Raw genomic sequence first — 19,186 nt, forward strand, 5'->3', positions numbered from 1 at the left:
GAAACCCTGTCTCTACTAAAAAATACAAAAATTAGCCGGTCATGGTGTCACGTGCCTGTAGTCCCAGCTACTCAGGAGGCTGAGGTAGGAGAATCGCTTGAACCCAGGAGGCACGGGTTGCAGTGAGCCAAGATTGCACCACTGCATTCCAGCCTGGGCAACAGAGTGAGACTGTCTCAAAAAAAAAAAAAAAAAAGAATCTATTTCAATAATCCAATTATACCCTGAGCTTTTTCCTGAGAAGGTAAATAGATACTGACATTTTTAGACGGACAGTGCTTAGAAGCATGTTTTGCTGCGTGTCTTCACTGCAGTTTTTAATGATTTCCTAAATGCTGGCTCACATGGACACAGTTAATTTCAACGGAAAATCAGAGAGTGAGGCAGATAGGCAACAAGAAATTTGGGAAAGGAGCTGAATTATGCAGAATTATTTGGATTGGCTCAAGTTAGAGACAAATCTCTAATTGACTTATTTTCTAAGATGCATAATGGCTTGGTCCTACTTCCATTCTCTTTCTTGTGAAGCCTCTTCCTCTATAAACATCTCAGGCATGAATTCTTCAAAGAAACTGACAAGGGCAAGGGGCGCAGTGGCTCAAGCCTGTAATCCCAGCACCTTGGGAGGCTGAGGCGGGCCGATCACCTGAGGTCAGGAGTTCAAGACCAGCCTGGCTAACCTGGTGAAACCCCATCTCTACTAAAAATACAAAAATTAGCTGGGTGTGGTGGTGCACACCTGTAATCCTAGTTACTCAGGAGGCTGAAGCAGGAGAATTGCTTGAACTTGGGAGGCAGAGGTTGCCGTGAGCCAAGATCACGCCACTGCACTCCAGCCTGGGTGACAGAGTAAGAACTTGTCTCAAAAAAAAAAAAAAAAAAAGTGACAAGACACTTGCCTTCCTATTTATTGACTGAAACAGGCAGCGTTAGATTTCCTTGGCCTTCTTTTGACAGCAGTACTGGAAAGGGGCAGGAAAGGCAGTTACTTGTCCAAAGGTATGTACTAGGTGTGTACCGGGTGCCTACTAGGTACCCAGCCCTGGGCCTAGCCCTGGGCCCTGCCCAGTGAGATTTGTAAGATCAGTGCTTTAAGACTTGGTTTCTAATCACAAGTTACTTATAATCTATTTGAGAGGGTAGAACTAAGATAGATGGAGCAAATAATTTAACCTGTTAAATATTTATCAAGCCCTTACCATGCACTAAACCAGTCATGCTCAGCCTGCATGTGAGAAGCACCGATTTTTTTTTTCTTCTTTAAATGCAGAATGGGGTCAGGTGTGTGTGGTGGCTCATGCCTGTAATCCCAGCACTTTGAGAGCCCAAGGTGGGTGGATTACTTGAGCCTAGGAGTTCGAGACCAGCCTAGGCAGCATGGTGAAACCCCATCTCTAAAAAAAGAAAAAAATACAAAGAATTAGCCAAGCATAGTTGCATGTGCCTGCAGTCCCAGCTACTTGGGAGGCTGAGATAGGAGGATTTCTTCAGCCCGGGAGAGAGAGGTTGCAGTGAGCCAAGACTGCACCACAGCATTCCAACCTGGCAACGGAGCAAGATTCTGTCTCAAAAAATATAAATAAATAAACAAACAAACAAAAATAAATACAGAATGTCTGGGCATCACCCCTCAGAACAGCAGTCCCCCAAGAGTAGATTTTGGACCAGTATCACCGTCATCTGGTCACGTATTACACATGCAGACTCTTGGACCTAAACTCCCTGGAGGTGGATTCCAGCAATCTGTGTCTTCATAAGCCCTGCAGGTGCTAACGATGCACTGGCTCTCAAATTGGAGAAGCACTTGATTCAGTAGGCCTCATGTACAATGTGAGGCTCTGAGCTCCTGAATACCTGCAAAGCTGCACAGAGAACCTTGATGTGCAGCCAGGATTGAGAACCCCTGTGCTGGCAACAGGAAAGATGCAGAGATACCGAGAACATGGCCCCAGCGTGAAGGAGCTCACAGTTTAGTGGACGATGTTAAACCAAATGCTACTGAGTGCCACAGAACAGCTCAGTCTAAGGGGAAGTTCCTGGAGGACATAGAGCTCATTTTAGAGTTGAGCGGGATTTTAAAGAGCTACAGGAAGATCTCTCCGAGGGACAGATGAGAAGAAGGGCCAGAGGCAGGAAACAGTGGGAAGAACAGACAGCGACTCAGCTTTAAAGAAAGCATCCATTTATTCATTTAACAAACATTTCCTGAGAGTCTACTCTTCAGCTGATTATTTATGATTTATAGCGCACCAGGTTCCAAAAAGGACTTGAGGTGGTTTATAGTGTTAAAACACATCCAAAACAGGAACATGTATAATGTATAATGCATGTATAATGCAAATAGAACAGAGACCCATTAAGAGGAACTGGGAAATAGATCTTTCGGGCACCTGGGATGAATTAATTGAGGGCTTGCTGAGAGCAAAACACCGTCAGAGGTGCTATGGGGTTTACTTACTGAGCAGGATGAAGAAGCTTATAGTCTACAAGGGAAGATAAAATGTACATAAATGACCGGGTGTGGTGGCTCACACCTGTAATCCCATCACTTTGGGATGCCAAGATGGGCGGATCGCTTGAGCTCAGGAGTTTGCGACCAGCCTAGGCAACATGACAAAACCTTGTCTCTAAAACAAATACAAAAAAAAGTAGCCAGGCATGGGTGGCAAGTGCCTGTAGTCCCAGCTACTTGGGGGGCTGAGACAGGAGGATCACTTGAGCTCGGTAGGCTCAAAAGCTGCCTGTGAGTCAAGATCGCACCACTGCACTCTAGCCTGGGTGACAGAGTGAGACCCTGTCTCAAAAAAAAAGAAAAAAGAAAAAAAAAGAAAACCAAAAAACAAAAATATTAACATAAATAACCATATTTAGGCAAAGAGCCATGGCAGATTCAAGGCAGGAGAGATCATTCCTAGCTGGGAAAGTGGGTACCTGTACCTTGAAGAAGGGAGAGGATCTGGGGGCTGAAAGAAGGAGAGATTAGGGCTACAGTTGGAAGCAGGAAGAAGAGTCAGAGGAAAGAAGGGTGTTCACAAATTCCCTAAGCAAAGAGACAATGGAGACAAAGAATAGGATAAAGCAGTGGGAATCCTGAGAGTTCCCATTGAAAATGCCATGGCTAGATCTGAGAGGGTCTTCACTTCAGTTGGAGAAATTTGTGTCCTGCTTGCTAGTCAGTGAGGGGTGACTGAAGGTGTTTCAGCAAGGAAGTAACCTGGGGAAGTTATACTTCAGAAAGATTAATTTAGCAGACACATGTAGCATGGAGCAGAAAGACAGGCTACAGGTAGGGAGACCACTCAGGAGGCTGAAGCCTGGTCTAGACTTCAGAGAAGTCAGTGGCAGGAGAGAAAGGGAGAGAGTTGAAAGAGACACTATGGAGCTGTAATCTATGGCTTGCTTCTCAAAATGTGGTTTGGGGACCAGCGGCAGCAGCAGCACCTGGGAGCTTGTTACAAAAGTAGAACCGAGAGCTCCACCCAGATCCCTACTGAGTCAGAATCTGCAGTTCGCCAGGAACCTTCAGTAAAAGGGGAGAACCACTGGCCACTAGGGCCTGGCAACTTACTAAGTGTAGGGAGTAGGAGAGGGAGAAGGTCCTAAGGTAATGTCAGATCTTTCAAGGATTGGATCATAGGGCTTAGAGGTAGAGTTAAAATTAATTTGTGTGGAGGCCGAGAGGACCAGACTAATGACCAGCTTATGGGTTCTGAGGCCCACAGCCAGAGGGAGATGTTGGGAGCTAGAGTGTCTCTGCTTAAATTTTGTATCTTTGCTGCAAATCATTGTACAGTGGAGACACTTAATCACATTGTCGACAGGTTCCCTCTGTAAAATGGATCAATGACAATAGTGCCCACATTTTGCTTTATAAAAAAAAATCCAAATTAATTGACCAACTGTTTATTTTCCAACAATAGTAATGATAGTGATATTAACAACAACATGGTCTACCATTTATTTATTAGTGTTTGCTCTGTTCCAGGGGAAGTACTAAATAATTTGCTTCTGTGAAAATCAATAGTAAGTGCCTACCAAAAATTGTCCTTACCTGTTATATTTACCCCCCCTTTGTATCATATAATTTATCTATTTCTTTGTCTGTTTACCTTCATAGACTCCCCTTGGATTTCCTGGTATCTAAAATAGGGCCTCACAATTAGTAGGAGCTCATTGATTTAGTTATTTTTATTTTTATTTTATTTTTTGAGAGGAAGTCTTGCTCTGTCACCAAGCTGGAGTGCAGTGGCCCAGTCTCAGCTCATTGCAACTTCCGCCTCCCGGGTTCAAGCAATTTTCCCACCTTAGCCTCCCCAGTAGCTGGGATTACAGGCATGTGCCACCACGCCTAGCTAGTTTTTGTATTTTTAGTAGGAGACAGGGTTTTGTCATGTTGGCCAGGCTGGTCTCGAATTCCTGACCTCAGTTGATCCACCCGTCTCGGCCTCCCAAAGTGCCGGGATTACAGATGTGAGCCACTGTGCCTGGCTTGATTTTTTTTTTTTTTTTAAATGAATGAAAAACCAATCAAGTGAGAGTAGCTATCTGCATAGCACTTCAAATGCCATGACGCTTTGGCACACTTGGGCGCATTGCCCTTGTTTATGCATCCGTCTCATATGGGAAGAGAAGAGCTTATCCACTTTCCTGTTCCCAGTCTGAACCTAGTGTCAGCCTCAATAAAGTAAGTGCTCAAAAAATTTAGATGAATAAATGAGTTTGAAGTTTGCACTAATAGGTTTTTAAAACACGATAATACACTCCTAAAGTTAGTAAAAGCACCCTTAGAATCATTGGAATCGAAACTAACCAAAGAATGTTATAACATAATCAAGTATATTCAAATATGTCCAAGAAAGAGAGGATGTCATAACAGAAGGGTCATGATCTCTACAAAGTTCTAGAAAAAGGACTGTACAAATGTGATTTTGACAGTGTCATTCTAGATTGTGCACGGGACAGGCTACAACAGACACCTCTTCAGACCACAGACAACTTCTCCAGTTTTTACCAGCCTGATGGAAGGATCCTCATATCCACCATAGCATCTTCTGATCTGTCAGCTGCCCTCTGACGACAAGGCATCCCCCAGGAGGGAGTGTTTCCAAACAAGTAGCTAACCTTGGTATGAACAGGCTGTTAAAAACAGCCTGAAAGTAGGGAGAAGTTGGAATCCCAGCTCCAACATATGATAAGTCTAAAACTTTGAGCAATTTACTTGACCTATTACAACTTTAGTTTCATTCATAAGAATGAAACTAACAATTATGACATTAAAACAACAAAATAGTGTATGTGAAGTCCACGATCCAGTATCTAGTACCTGCCACATGATATTAATACTCTAGCCCTGTTCCTGACCATCCCTTCCCTCCATGTCCAGATGTTCCTCTCATAGTTAACAAGGACTTTATTATTTTTCTGCATTCTGGCAGGTGCATGAAGGCCCATGGTGTCCATGGTGACCATCTTAAAGTACTGATTCCCTGTGGCCTTAGCAGCTTGCCACTAAAAGCTTTCCTCTTTTTAGCATCATTATTTTCAGTTTCCTGACTTGCTAGAAATTCAGCAAGCCAGCTTCAAAAGCAGTCTTCTTTGTACCCAGCCCAAAGACTGTAGGGACTATTCCCAAACCCTCCCTTAATCTTTCATCAGCTCAAGGACTAAGAGAGCACAGGGTCTACCCAGGACAAGTGAGACCTAGTGTGCCCTCTCCCCAGGAAGGTACCATTGGAAGCAAGGTGATGTAGAGAGGCTGGACTTGCCACAGTCAGCAACCAGATTGGACCGTCAACACTGTCAAGTCATCTTTCATTTCCCAAGTTCTATGGAGGTTTTGCTACTTCCAGTATGCTTAAAATGGTCTTAAATTTCAAGAGAAAAATTCTAAATTCAACGGGCATAAGATCTGAATTCTCTACTACATAGCCATATGGACTCATCCGACATCAAAATGCCACTAAAAATTCATGATTTGCAGCCACAGTCCTTCCATTCATTCCACCTTCCAACCTCCTTTCCACATCTTAAGGCTTCTTACCTCGCAGGCCTGAAGGGGGAGGAGTCGAGCCCAAATTCTGGGACACTGGTAGTGTTTGGATGTAGGGAGGTTTTCTAGAAGTTACTGTGGGCATCCCTACATCCAGGTGCCTCTTCTCCAACTTTATCTCTTTCGCCAAACCCCAGGGCTACACCCTCTTCAGAGGGATTGACTATAAATGGTCATGGTGGAAGCAGCCAGAATGCCAAGAACTACAAGCCTGACAGAGCTTGTGTATCAGCCTGACAGCTTCAATAGCCCAGAGTCTGTTGCATGGAATCCCAAACAGCCTTGTAGCTTCCTCCCCAACCACAGACAGCCTGCCTGCCTTCTGGGCCTTGTTTAAACAAGATGAGAACAGGCCGTGTTTGGACTGGAAGTCCAGTGACCCCTCCCCGGTGTGGGAGAACAGGTCAGCAAGATATGGTGCAGCCTGAACATGAGCTGCTCTCTTGCTTTTAGGTCTTCCTGACTTTCAGAAACTGGGGGCCATAGGCGTTCCACCATCTCAGAAGTCTGCTGCCAATAGGAGGAAACGGTTCAGGTTCTGTTTCATGGGAGTGTGACTATGGTTGACAATGGTGTGTTGTATATTTCAAAATAGTTAGAAGAGAGGATTTTGAATGTTCTCACCACAAGGAAACGATACATATTTGAGGTGATGAAAATGCTTATCACCCTGATTTGATCGTTACCCATCATATACACGCATTGAAACATCTCATTGCACCCCATAAATATGTACAATTATTATGTGTCGATTAGAAACAAAATAAAACTTAAGAAAAAAAGGAAATCTGCCACCAAAGATGAGAGATGTCCTTGGCTAATGTGGATCATTGTGTTCTGAGTGTAGTAATCAATCATTACAGTTAACATTACTAAGTGCCAGGCATGGCACTAGGTACCTTGGGGTAATGGGCACATATCGTGTTTAGCACAGTGCTTGGCACATAGTAGGTACTTGAGGAGTGATAGCGATTACTATCAATAATCTTATAGATCACCCTATGAAGAGGTATTATTATTATTATCACCGTTTGTTTTGGGAAGCTGAGGAAACAGACATTCAGAGAAGTTCAACTTATTCAAGGTTTTGAAAGCTTGACGCCATCCAGTTAGAAAGACAGATGTCTTTTTAGTGAAGCTGAGCCAGTTTGGTTGCAGATATTGTGCTGAAGCCTCCGTTCCAGGCTACCTCTTACCCTGCTGGCAAAGCAATGACCCTGGATTATAGCCCCAGCTCTTAATATGTCACCTCCTCACTCTGGGCTTGTGATAGAAGTTGAAGTTAAAGACCTCAAAGAACTCTTCCAATCTCACCTGCTGTGACTCCAAGTTGAAGATCTCAAGGAAAGGGGAAGCTCTTCCCTAGCTGGGAACGTGCCTCCTTCCCTGTCCAGAAGGAAGCTTGTGAGGATGAGGGAGGATTGTTGAGTTCCTGAGAAGCAAATGGAGACAGTGCAGTCTCTCTTATCAAACCCAGGAAGGAAAGACAGGCAGACAGACAGGCTACTTAGTATGAATGATATTTCCAGAAGCTGAAAGCTTGTTCTTAAACTGACAGAGGCATGCCAGCCTGCCATGGTCAACAAAGGAATTAGGACTGGAGAAATCCCGTCCTAAGAATCCGAGCTGAAAAACATGATTGGGGTTGAATATCTGCCGCCATCATTTCGTCTTTCCACTTTTATTCACTGCTTGCCCCCTCCCACCCCCACCTCAGGTCCACTAAGTGGTACATATGCTTTTTTCACAAAGCAGGCTGCAGAGGAAAGTCCACGTATCTGGCCAGGGCAGGGCTAGGGCTGCAGCATCCACCCTGGAGCTGGGGCCACGGCATTCCAGGTTCGGCCAGACAGCATCTAGGTCAGCTACCCCCACTGGCTCTTCCTATCTACATCTGGATTCCACTGTCTTCTTTTTGTGGCATTTCTCTGAAAGCCCTTTGTTCCTTCCAGATTTGGAAATAACTGAGATAGTTGGGCAAGTTAGTTGGGAATAAGGCAGGGATATTCTTGGGGAATGAGGAAGCCTTGGGGCTACTTTTCTCTTTGCCACTCAATTGCCTTGCAGTGTCCACTGGGAGCCGGGTAGGACAGGGTCAGCTAACCCTGACCAATAGTCAGAACCCTCCAAACCCCATCCTTTTCTTGTCAAAAGTCACCTCCTCTAAGAAGTGCTCTGCAATCGGATCCAGCAGCAACTCTTTCTTGTCCTGCCTCATCTCTGTGGAATTTACAAGGTTCACATGCTGCTGATTATGTCAGGTGGATGCTGCATCTTAAGTGTATACTTTTTGTTCTTCCTTCTCTATTTCGTATATTGCATTAGATTGGGAGTCCTTTAAGAACAAAATATTCTGGGTCTCATTCCCCTCAACCCTCTTGCACCTGCCCTCCTTGGGTTATGCAGCCTCTACTCCGGGCTTCACACAGAATGTGCTGCATCCAAGCACTCACTCAAGATTGGGGCATATGAGAGGGTAGTGGGGAGACCCTGCTCTTCAGGGGCCTGTGAATATGAAAGACCACTGTAAGAAAGGGAGGGACAGAACAAAGCTCTGGTCCCCCAAAGGACCAAGTGTCTATTTTGGCACTCCGAAAATGAGCTGTCAGGTCCCTGCTGGGGAATCCCTGGAGGCAGCTGGGCGCCCCAAAGCAGCTGGGCTCCAAAGGTCCAGGAGGAGGTGCCAAGAGGAAGAGATTTTGCTTTGGCTCTGAGGGCCTCTGGGATTCCCAGAGGAATCCACAGGCCTCATATATATTTATGTGAACTTAAGATGCTAATGAGCGTTGAGGAGCCAAGAGCCCTGCTGGGTTTGCAAGTAACTGGGTCTAGTCTTCACACAGTCTTCTTTGTCTGCAAGGCCTCAGGTTCAAATTGCAGATCTGGGTTTTTTAGTGCAGCTGACATGGAAACCTGCCCACACCTATGGCAGAATCACAATGGGCTCCGGGAGAAAGCTTCCATCCTGTTTCTTTGGACAAGACACTGAAGCCTAGGTCTGACTGAGGTCATCTTGTCCATCTTCCAGTCTCCAAGAAGGACAGTGTCCAACCCCTCTTAGATAGGGAGCTTTATATTCCACTCCTAAGACATCCCTCTTACCCCAATTTTTCATGCATTGCAATCATAGTGTCAATAAAAAGAGCCAAACTTTGTAAAATATTTGAAGAAACATGTTCTGAACCAAATAAGAGTGACCATGGCCCATAACGCAGCTCTCAGGAGACCCTGACAACATGTGTGCTCAAGGTGGTAGGGGCACAGCTCGGTTTTATCATTTTAGGATACATTTAAGATGTACATTGGTTTGGTCCAGAAAGGTGGGACAACTCGAAGCAGGGGAAGTGGGTGTTGGGGGGTTTGTGGGCGATGCCTCCAAGTTATAGGTAAATTTAAAATTTTTCCGATTGGCAGTTGGTTGAAAGAGTTTATCTAAAGACCTGGACTCAATAGAAGTATCTGAGTTAAGGGGTTGTAGAGACCTAGGTTCTTATTACGCAGATAAAGTCTCCAGGTACCGCTTCAGAGACAATTGATTGTAAATTTCTCATCACACTTAAAAAGGTGCCAGACTCTTAGTGGATTCTCTCTTCCATCAGGAAAAGGGTCTGGAAGAGGAAAAGGGGATTCTCTATAGAATGTAGACTTTTAACCCCAAGAGATGGCTTTGTAGGGCAATTTCAAGATATGGCCAGGAAATATATTTGGGGTGAAACTAATTTGATTTCCTTCCTTATTTGTTATGTGACGTGCCAGAGTCAGGTCGGAAAGCAGGCCACATTATATAGGGTTAAATCAAATCCCTCTGGTGAGACTTCATGGTTTGGAGGGCGAACTCCCCAGGCCCCTTAGGTAGTAATTTGGGGAAGAAAAGAAAAAAGGTCAGAGTTTAGTCCTCAATAACAACCTGTGGAAGTTCCTCCTTTTGGCCGACTTAAGTGCTGTGTTGCACATGAAGCCTGCTTTTTCTTGCTGCTGTGAGGCATGAAGATCAGCTCGTTGTCGTCCTGTAAAGACTCTTTGCTGGCATTAATACTCCCTGCTGCCTCCCTGGTCTCAGCTTAATAACCAGTTTCTTTATCTGTTCATCGCAGGGCGAGGGCTCTGTGCCAGGCACTGAGCATACCAAGACCAATGAGTCTCAGACCTCATCCTTACAATCATATGGTCTTATGTGGGGAGACATTCGAATACACTTATCACAACACATTATGGTATTTGTTAAAACCAGGGTATGAGCAAAGTCTCTGGGGACCACAGCAAAAAGCAACCAGCTCTGCTTACGGTTGATGGGCAAGGTTTCCCAGAGGGGCTAACCTGTGAGCTTGGCCTTAAATGCCAAGTAAGCATTTCCCAGGTACAAAAATGGGGAAAGGGTGTCATTCTAAGTAGAGGGAAGAACATGCATGAAAACCAGAAGATCTGAAAGGGTCTGGCCTGGATGGGGAACAGCAAGTCATACCAGGGAGTCTAAAGGGTTCTCCTAGTTTAAAGACACCAAGTAGATAAAGTCTGCATTAAGCTAAGGGCTAGCTGGTCCCTTAAGAGTCCACAGAAGGTAACTTTGGAGACTGTAGGCTGGAAAGGGGGTGGGACTGGAGAAGGGAGGGTAATTGGGAGACTATTCTCTCAGCTTTTTTTTTTTTTTTTCTTTTCTTTTCTTTACTTTTTTTTTTGAGACGGAGTCTAACTCTGTCACCCAGGCTGGAGTGCAGTGGTGTGATCTTAGCTCACTGCAACTTCCACCTCTTGAGTTCAAGCAATTCCCCGGTCTCAGCCTTCCGAGTAGCTGGGATTAACAGGTGCGTGCCACCATGCCCGGCCAATTTTTGTGTTTTAGTAGAGACAGGGTTTCACCCTGTTGGCCAGGCTGGTCTTGAACTCCTAGCCTCAAGTGATCCGCCCTCCTCGGTCTCCCAAAGCGCTGGGATTACAGGCATGAGCCAATTCGCCCGGCCTGTTAGAAGACTGTCGTACTAATTCAAGCAAGAGAGAAAGCCATTTAAGGACGAGTGGCACTTAGACATTTAGATGTTTAAAGTAATACTTTAAAAATAGAAGTTATACATACTTGTTATACAAAACTTGGATAATAAGGACAAAAATAATGAAGAAAATAACCATCATCTGTGTCGGCTCTTAACACTTCAGTGCAGATCTCCTTCCAGGCTGTTTTCTAAGCATTTATACATATTCACTGTAGAGATTTTACTATACTGTATATATAATTCTGTATTCTTTTTTTTTTACTCAACATTATATCATGAGCATTTATCCAAGTCATAAAATTTCTTTGTCATCTGTTTTATGAGAAGTACTATATTTGATTATATAGATTCATGAATCATAATTTACTTAGCCACTTTCTTTCTTTTTTTTTTTTTGTTTGAGATGGAGTCTCATTCTGTCTCCCAGGTGCCTCCTGGGTTCAAGCGATTCTCCTGCCTCAGCCTCCTGAGTAGCTGGGACTATAGACGCCCACCACCACGCCTGGCTAACTTTTTGTATTTTTAGTAGAGACGGGATTTCACCATGTTAGCCATGATGGTCTCGATCTCCTGACCTCGTGATCCACCTGCCTCAGTCTCCCTAAGTGCTGGGATTACAGGCTTGAGCCACCACGCCCAGCCTACTTAGCCACTTTCTTATTTTGAGATGTTTAGTTTGTGCCAGTGTTCATGTTGCAATAAACTTGTATTGTTTATTTATTTGTTCTTTTTAGACAGGGCCTCTCTCAGTCATCCAGGCTGCAGTGCAATGGCACCATCTTGGCTCACTGCAGCCTCAACCTCTTGAGCTCAGGTGATCCTCCCATCTCAGCCTCCCATGTAGCCGGCACTATAGGCGTGAGCCACTATACCTGGCTAATTTTTTGTTATTTTTTTTGTAGAGACAGGGTTTAGCCATGTTGCCCAGGCTGGTCTTGAACTCTTGGGCTCAAGTGATCCACCTGCCTTGGCCTCCCAAAGTGCTGGGATTACAGGTGTGAGCCACCATGCCCAGCCAATAAACATTTTTGCACATTGTATTTTATTATGTCCTTAGCATAGATTTCTAACAATGGAATTATTGGGCCAAGACTATGAATGGTTTTAAAATTCCTGAAGCTGACTTTTAAATGTTTTTTAAAGAGGTTTGTGCTGTCTGCACCCACTAACAATGTATGAGCACTTCTGGAGGGATGTTTCTATAAGGGCCATAGTATTTTCCTCATCACCATTTTGCATGACACCTTTTCAGGATGCAGGAGATGTCACACCTTGCACCCTTAGATACAAACCCAGACCTTCACTCTCAAAGTTAACATCTTCTTTTCCTAGACTTCTCTGGAACACTATTAGTAAAAGCAGATATGGTTTGGTTTAACCTCTTAGAAAGAGCTCGATTCTGGGACAGGATGGTAGGTAGGATCCCCTGTTGGGAACAAGCCAGTGCCAGCTGCAGTGCTGGCATGAGAGCTTGTGCGACCGCCCATGATACGAGACTGTTTTATGGCTGGAGCCAGCACACAGCCTGGGTTTTCTTGGAGAGTCCCTGTTCTATCCTGTTACTGCAAAAGTATTCTCATGCCAGTCAGACCATAAAGCGACTTCTATTTGTAATGCACAGTCTTACATGAATGCATTCATGGACACATGTAGATGTGGGCTGACATTCCTTTTTATACATGCCAGATGGAAGTCTGTGTGTAATAACCACAAGGGAATGACTGCATAGTGCCTGGCTCATTACAAAACATTTTAATGCATATGATCTCATCTTGAGGGTTGGGGTGATTAAGGAAAAGAGCACAGGCTTGGCAATAAGGTATACACTAGTTTGTCACTTTGGCCACATTGCTTAACCTCTAAGAGCCTCATCCTCCTCCTCTGTAAAATGGGAGTTAGTGTCCTTGTTTTGCAGGTGAGGAAACTGAAGCTCAGGAATAAGTGACTTGCCTAAGATCACAGAGCTGATAAATAACAGCACTGTCCAGGATGCCTCACTCCTTCACCACATCAAAAAAAATTCCAGGCCTGGGCTGGGTGCTGTGGATCAGATCTGTAATCTCAACAATTTGGGAGGTCAAAGTGGGTGGATCACTTGAGCTCAGGAGATCGAGACCAGCCTGGGCAATATGGTGAAATCTCATCTCTACAAGAAATCCAAAAAATTAGCCGGGCATGGTGGTGCATGCCTGTAGTCTCAGCTACATGGGAGGCTGAGGTGGGAGGACCACCTGAGTCTGGGAAGTCAAGGCAGCAGTGAGCTGTGATCTCGCCACTGCATTCCAGCCTGGGCAACAGGTGGGACCCTGTTTCAAAAAAAGTTTTTTTTAATAAAACAAAAAATAAAAATTCCAGGCCTAGAAATGTAAACTTCTTAAGTTTAACCTTAACCTTTCCACCTTACATAGAGGCCAAGACATTGTCCTTCAGAGCAAGTTCTTCCTACAAGTAATTACATGCTCCTTCTACTATACTGTGCTACCTCATATCTCCTTCCACACCCAGTTTTTTGGGAACAGGAAATAGTTTTAAAGTTTTCTGTTGCATACTATGTATAATAAGAAATTCTGATTGTTTCCTTCCTTCTTATTCAGGGAAGCAAGATGGTTAATGGGAAGGGATGATATAGGCAAAGATTATCTGGACTAGGCCACATCCTATCCTGAATCCAGCTTCTCTTCCATTTGGACACTAAAGCACTATCTCCCGAAATATAATATTTCATATGTAGGCCTGACATTGGGTCTCCTTGGGCTGTTTCGTTAAGCATTGAAAAAATAAATAAAAGCCTCCCACTTGCTGCCTCCTTCCTCTTTGGAAGATGTGTCTGGTCTCTGGGGAGACTTTTGCAATGGTTGACCTTGCTGGTCTATCCATCTTCTAAAGGCCCTTCTGTCCAGAGGCGGCAATCTAAGTTCCTTTATATTCTGTCTCTTTTAAGGCCCCATGAATTTTCTTTAATCTAGAAATTAGGAAGCACTTAGGATTTTTTAAATGGTTAGCTAAGGGTTATTTAATTCATCGCCCTGTTACTCAACCCAGCATTCCTTCCCTGGGTTAAAGCCATCTGGTGTGTGCTCATTGTGAAACATACTAGTGGAATGTTAATGCCTGTACTTTGGAAGTAGAGGCAAGTAAAGAGGGGAAAGGGGCTCTCTATTGCAAAAGTGGTAGCTTTTCCTTTGTGTTTTAGAGACAAGATCTCGTTCTGTCACCCCAGCTGCAGTATGGTGATGCAATCATGGTTTGCAGCAGCATCAAACTCCTGAGATCAAGTGATCCTCCTGCCTCTGTCTCTCTAGTAGCTGGGACTGTAGGCCTGCACCACCATGCCTGACCTATTAAAGAAATTTTTTTAAGAGATGGGGTGTATTAGTCCATTTTCACACTGCTATAAAGAACTTCCCTGAGACTGGGTAATTTATAAAGAAAGGTTTGACAGTTCTGCATGGCTGGGGAGGCCTCAGGAAACTTATAATCATGGTGGAAGGGGAAACAGACACCTTCACAAGGCAGCAAGAGAGAGAAGAGCAAAGATGGAACTTCTAAACACATAAAACCAACAAATCTCACGAGAACTCACTCACTATCGTGAGAACAGCATGGGGGAAACCACCCCATGATCCAATTACCTTCCTCCCTCAACATGTGGGGGTTACAGGTCCCTCCCTTGACAGGTGGGGATTACAAATCGAGATGAGATTTGAGTGAGGACACAGAGCCAAACAATATCACGAGATCTCACTCTATCACCCAGGCTGATGGGCTCAACAAGAGATCCTCCCTCCTCAACTTCCCGAGTACTTGGGACTACAGGTGTGAGTCACCACACCCAGCTTGCTTTTCCTATATCTTTTATGCAAAAATACAGTTTGAAGTATTTTAGCTTTGGCTCAACTATTATTTATTTGGGACATTGCATTGGTTGACAAAGGCTGCAAGCGTATGAGTCTCATTTGTCAACTGGGAACAGAACTCAGTGGCTTCCATATATTGAAGAAAACTTGAGAGGAAGATGTTTGTCATCTAGATCCTGCACAGAAGAGCTCACTCTGAAAGATCACATCCTGGCCTTTGCATCAGATGGAAACTTGAAGATTCATAGAAGTTTTGATTCCTGCAGCTGCGAGTTGCCTCAAGAAATCTTATTTTTGTTAGTTACCAAAATGCTAGCGATTGCCTAGCACTAGAGTATAAACTTATGCCACTGGTCCTTGACATTCTCATTGCCTCACATGGGAGTAAGAAAAAATATAGATGATGTAATCTGCATGGGTATAAAATGAGATATTATTAAAATACTTAGAATAGTGCCTAGTGTACATTTAGCACTCACTAAGTGTTAGCTATCAGAAACAGAGAGCTGTCCATGAATGGTTGCCAGCTGCCTTTTTATTTTTGTTTTTGAAATTCTGCTTCTTTTTAGGAATAATTTTAACAGCAGGATGGTAGTTTGTATTTTTGTTTAAAACTATAGTCAATAATATTTTAAAAGTGAGCCCCTGATTTTGTGCCCAAATTTATTTTTGAAATTACACTAGTTCCTGAAATTAAAAACAAATTGAGAAACACTCATTTAGGCATGTCTATATTTGAAATCACATTTTGTCTGATGTGTAAAGATTCCTCTTTGAGTGACCTAAGGAAGCTTAACCATTTGGGCCTTTTGTTCAAGGAATGAATATCTCTGGAAGCGGAAATGGTAGGCTGGTGGCCCGCAGGCACCACTACTCCATAGGCTTCCTTTGAAGGTTGAGACTGAGCCAATGGGACCCTAGTTGCTGAGATTCCACCCCCATGCTGGTAACTATTCCCTCCCACTTTGAATGCCTGTTCTCTCCTGGCTCCTTAGCACCTGCCGGTACTGCGGGTACTGTTGGAGGTGGGAGCTATAGCTCCCGCAGGAAGCAGCCTTACTAGAGACAATCTGTTAAGCCAAGCCTTACCTATGCAGAGAGTTAACAGTGTATGTGAAGGAGACAGTGTATGCATCTCCCTGGTTCTATGTATATTACACCCACACAGAGAATCACCATTTTGGGTGTCTACTCATACTTCACATGTAGCATGTGGTGTGAGAGACACAAGGGTAGTGCTATGCTCAGCTCTAAGTCCTGCCCTGAGGTTTAGGACAAGGTAGGTCATTCACTTGTCCGTTCAACAAGTACCCACTGAGGACCACGTTAGCCACTACAGAGGATGCAAAGAAGAATCAGATCAGCATTATGGCCGCAGAGAGCTTACGGTCTAGAAAGTGAAAGATGTGGGAATCATCACATTTTGAAGGGTAGCAGGTGATCGTTGCCATAACAGAAAGTTCATGAGAGCTTAGAGTAGACAGAGATTAATTTGATGGAGGGGAATAGAGACCGTCTTAGGGTAAAGATGGCACTTAGGCCATTTAGAGGCAGTCCTAGAGCAGGCTTCTGTCTGAATTCAGAGCCCTTCCCTCAAAATCCTCACTGCTTTGGGGTGTCTTTCTCCTTTGATGCAGTGTATTTGGGAGGTGCGGTCTTAGGAAGAAAAAGTGAGGGAATAGGAAGCAGATGGGAGGGTGGGAAGTGGACATTGGCCCTGTGCCTCCCTCCTGTCTCCTGAGCATCTTCTTGGAGGCTCTGGTGAGTCACTTCATCCTTGCTGAGTCAGGAACCCTCAGCTGGAGGACCAACACCCTTGGGTTACATTTACTTTATCTTTCAGCCCCAAGAACTTGACGGTAAATGTATTCTTGAACTCGCATGAGGGGTTCATGGGAATCTGAAAAAGCCAAACAGGGCTGTAAACGTGGATTCTGGGCCTCAAGATCAAAACTAATCATCAAACCGCCAAGTTGTATGGGAATCTAGAAGCAAAGGGAGGACGACAGGCTCTCTACAGTCTGGACTATAGCTGAGATTGCAGGCGTGAGCTGCCAGGCCCAGCCTTGAGATGCCATCCTTTTTGGATTTATGACACATGTTTAAAACGTCTTGATTGTGGTGATGTTTCATGGGCATATATGAAACTCAACCAATTATATAGTTCAAATATCTGCAGTTCATTGTATGTTAATTATATCCCAATAAATCTTTATTTATTTATTTTTATTTACTTATTTTATTATTTTTAACACGGAGTCTCACTTTGTTGCCCAGGCTGGAGTCTGCAGTGCAGTGGCACGATCTTGGTTCACTGCGACCTCCGCCTCCCGGGTTCAAGCGATACTTCTACCTCAGCCTCCAGAGGAACTGGGATTACAGGCACGTGCCATCACGCCGGGCTAATTTTTTTGTATTTTTAGTAGAGACGGAGTGTCACCATGTTGGCCAGGCTGGCCTCGAACTCCAGACCTCAGGTGATCCACCTGCCTCAGCCTCCCAAAGTGCTGGGATTACAGGCATGAGCCATCCTGTCTGGGCCAAATCTTGCTTTTAAAAAATGTACTTAGAATTGGTGTCAAATGACCTCCACAATGGCCTCCATACCTCAGGCCCTACTCCCCTGCCCAGATTAGACTCCCCTGAAGAGCCCCCTTCTGTGCTAAGTCATTCTGTAGGAGAGGTCAAGCGTGCCAACACCAGAAAGGCGGTTCAAATGGGAGAATATCCAAGTGTGCATCACTCCTTACTTGGAGTCCCATTGCCTTCATTGCATTCCTTCACTCTAGCATTTTTCTCATTTTCACAGAGACCCAAGCTGCATCCTAGCTTTCTGACAGTCACTAATTGAGTGCCATTGAACAAATTGCTTCTCTGAGTTTCAGCAGTTTGCTCATCTGTAAAATGGAGTTATTTGATGGTTGTTACGGAGATTAACTCAGTCTACATATTGAGTGCCTGGGACGGAACATGCTCTCCATTCATGATGGTTAGCATTCTTGTGGTAACTAGAAAGGAAGGTTAAAGGGATAGGAGTGATTCCTTTGTCAAAGAAGAGCAGGATGGGAGATGCAAATGAAAGGACTCTGAAGGGTTTTTGAGTAGCAGGAGGATGTGCGACTGTGGTGTCTTAGAAAGGACATGGCCTCTGAAGCTTATGGGGCCTCTGTCTTTGGGCAAGTCATTTAAACCCTCTGAGCCTCAGTTTATGTATTGGTAGCATGAGGATTGGTGCTTTGTACTTCGGGGTATGGTTGTATTACATGAAGTGTCACATACATGAAAACCCTAGCACAGTGTCTGTTACAGATAAATTAAAAAAAAAAAATTATTTAGAGATGGTGTCTCCCTATGTTGCTCAGGCTGGTCTCCAACTCCTGGCCTCAAGCGATCCTCCTGCCTCAGCCTCCCAAAGTGCTGGGATTAGCAAACATGAGCCCCTACACCCAGCCTGATAAATGTTTTTAAAACATCGCTTTATAAATTGGAGGACCCTTTGCTTGTGAGGCAGTTATGGCCATTACTAACATTTATTGCCTCGGTTGGTGGAAGATGCCAGGAAAGGAAACTCCAGTTCAGAGGAGAAAGGCTTTTCTCATGGAAGGAGCTGCCTGAGAGTGGAAAGGGCTTTGCAAGTACTGAGCTTCCTGTTGTTTGCTCAAATGGAGGATGCATGATCATCTTTCAGAAAGGGATTTCTATTGGGTGGAAGGTGGGACAGAGAGATTTGTAAAAGTTTCCAACAGGTCTAGCTCTAATCTCCTGTGTCAGAAAGAAAGGAACAAGGAAGCCTGGGGAAGGGTGGAGGCCGCACAAATGTGCTGACACTCGTTACAACAAACACTGGAATGGCAAACCCTAGAGCCGCTAGAGGGGTCTTGTTCATGAGGCAGAGAGGGTGGAGATTATATACTTCAGTGTTTTTGCTAGAAGGGGGTTTGGAAATTCTGGGGAGACCACTCTTGTCTCTCAAAACATGAACTGTTGTGCCCTGTAATGGAAAGGCCCAGTGGCAACCAAGTACCAGTGATCCGCAGGGGGCAGAGGCCAGGGTCCTAGGCCCCCTTTGCAATTATGAATTCAAGATGTAAGTATGCCTTAAAATCCTTGGGCTTGCTGGGGATTCAAAGAGCTTTGGGCTGGGAGCCAGGCCCCTTGGCTGGAGTCCCAACTCTGCCACCAACTAGCTTTATAGTTTAGGGAAAGCCGTCCTAACTTCGCTGAGCCTCTGTTTCTCTCCTTCCCTCCCTCTCCTTCTTCCTGAGAGCCTTTTTCCATGGACCAGCAACACT

General features: G+C 44.6%; 1 protein-coding gene and 1 pseudogene across 1 annotated transcript in view; both read right to left on the minus strand.

Moving 5' to 3' along the window:
* The window catches only part of LOC111540347, a 28,970-nt pseudogene extending 22,836 nt beyond the window's left edge, over window positions 1-6,134 (minus strand).
* CLMP (CXADR like membrane protein) overlaps window positions 1-19,186 on the minus strand; it is a 116,093-nt gene that overhangs the window by 81,731 nt on the left and 15,176 nt on the right. The window lies entirely within an intron of this gene.

This window comes from Piliocolobus tephrosceles, chromosome 13 (genome assembly GCF_002776525.5).
Source record: "Piliocolobus tephrosceles isolate RC106 chromosome 13, ASM277652v3, whole genome shotgun sequence".
In the NCBI taxonomy this organism is placed as follows: domain Eukaryota; kingdom Metazoa; phylum Chordata; class Mammalia; order Primates; family Cercopithecidae; genus Piliocolobus; species Piliocolobus tephrosceles.